The 2,263-nt window shown below is 40.3% G+C and overlaps 1 pseudogene; it reads left to right on the top strand.

Moving 5' to 3' along the window:
- Positions 1–1,066: 1,066 nt before the first annotated feature.
- Positions 1,067–1,219, top strand: LOC113831784 (annotated as a pseudogene).
- Positions 1,220–2,263: the final 1,044 nt, after the last annotated feature.

Genomic DNA, 2,263 nt, shown 5'->3' on the forward strand with positions numbered 1-2,263 from the left:
CTTTTAAGTTGATTGTTTCAGGTATTTTGTCATAGTGAAAGAAATAGGATTAACATCATTCTGGTGCTTTTAGAGAACAACTCTGACGTCTGTCAGAAGAAAGGTCAAGGCTGATAGATACATTTGTGTAATGATAACTCTTTCTGTCAACTGCATGAGTTTCCCCACCACGTTAGGGCCCCCAAATAACACATAGAGTCTTATATTATTTACAATGCTGCTGGCCAATGACTAGGGTTTTGTATTTGCTAGCTCTGTCTTACGTATCAACCGTAACCATTAATATATATATTTTATAAAGACTTATCTGATCGAGGATACCAGCGGCATGCATCCTCTCTTCCTGGGATCACATGGCGACTCCTAGTTACTACATTGCCCAGAATCCTCCTGGACTCCTAGCCCCACCTATCTTGCTCCCCTATTGGCCAACAGTGCTTTATTTATCAACCAATAAGACAAACATATACAAAGAAGGACTTCCACCATCACATTTGAAGCAGAAATGGTGGAGACAAAGGTTTTTGTTGTTTTGTTTAGTTTTAAAGATTTATATACATGGGCTGCCCAAACAGCAGCAGATAGAGTTAGGACAGACAGCAGAACAAATTGCCAAGGAAGCTAAGGAGGCCTGCAGTAGAATTAAGGTCTCAAAATACAATGTTCCAGGATAGAAAGAAATCTCCAAGGGCTGAGTAACATTCAGAGAGCTGCCATCAAATAAGCAATGAAACTGGAAATTCACAATCTTGCTGACTTCACTCCTTCAAACTCTACACCCCACAATTCTATTCTCATCAAATCTTACTGCCAAAAATAGACTCCCCCAATTCCTAAGATACACTGTCCTCCAAGAGGTTATAATAGAAAAGTCTATTACTAGTGACCATAATTATTTCAAAAACTATGCATTGATTTCAGCCTCTAGATCACTCAAGTACTCATAATATTTATAGAAAATGAAAAATAAACCTTAAGACCAAGTTAGGAATACTGATTGAGCTAGGACTTAGAATTGTAGCAAAAGGAGAAAAACTGAGAAGTGATTTTCTAAATTAAAATGTCAGTACTTACCTAGCCAGAGACAGCACAGCAGAGAAGGCGGCTTTCTAGGGGAAGGGTCATCCATTGCACCTGCAGCATGCTGACCTCAGCAATTTCCCATAATTTGGGGAAACTCAATAATTTGTGGTAGTGAGGGACTGTGTTCCGGCTCTGGGGGTGGACACAGCTTTGTGTTGGGGGTGGGGTACAATTTCAAGCTGGAGGTGGTGGCTCATGCCTGTGATCCCAGCCCTTGGGAGGCAGAAACAGCAGTACTACCTTGGTCTGGGGGACAGCAAGAAAGAAAGAAAATAAGAGAGAGAGAGAGAGAGAGAGAGAGAGAGAGAGAGAGAGAGAAACCCCACAACCTAAACATTTATCCTTATGCCCACAGATAAGTATAACTATTACCTTACAACAAAGAAGCTTCTCTTCGAAACAGATGAAGACCATTACAGAAAACCATAACAGATCAAAGGGCAGAGAACAGGTGACCATGTGGTACCCAGCCCCAGTATATACTTCTACAATTTCTGCACCTAAGGCTCAGAGAATATCTTAAGAGGGACGGAGCAGAAAGATTTTGAGAGGCAAAGGACCAAGAAATATGCTGGGAGATTGCATTTCCTAGAAATGCCAGGCAGGTTACACCCATGAAGTCTCATTAGCATGGCTACCTATACAAGACATGAACAAGGATGACACCAATGGACATGCTCACATAGAAGGGAGAAATCTCATGGGGCTCCAACCCTAAACAAGGAACTACAGGCAACCAAGGAATGCTGAGATCAGGAGAAATAGTTTTCCCCAGGGAAGAGTACAATTATCCAATACCAAATGGTCAGCCCTAAAATCATATACATTCAAGTAACTTTATACAGACTGGTCAAGTTGTATGTATGTATGTATGTATGTGTATATATGCACATATATTCACACATATATAGCAACAACAATTAAAGAAATAGAGGCAATAAATTTGAGGGAGAGAAAGTAGGGGGTACATGGGAAGGGTTGGAGGGAGAAAGGGGAGGGGGTAAAATAATGTAATTATATGTTTTAATTTCCAAAAATTGAAAACCCAACAAAACCAACAAAACATATTCTGCTGATTGAAACAGGCCCTGTCCAAAGAGAGCATAATATATGGTTAAATGCATCTAATAGAGCAGGCAAACGTCATCTATAATGAAAACATTCAGCATAGTGGTTGCTT

Source organism: Cricetulus griseus, chromosome 5, assembly GCF_003668045.3.
Source record: "Cricetulus griseus strain 17A/GY chromosome 5, alternate assembly CriGri-PICRH-1.0, whole genome shotgun sequence".
Classification (NCBI taxonomy): Eukaryota; Metazoa; Chordata; class Mammalia; order Rodentia; family Cricetidae; genus Cricetulus; species Cricetulus griseus.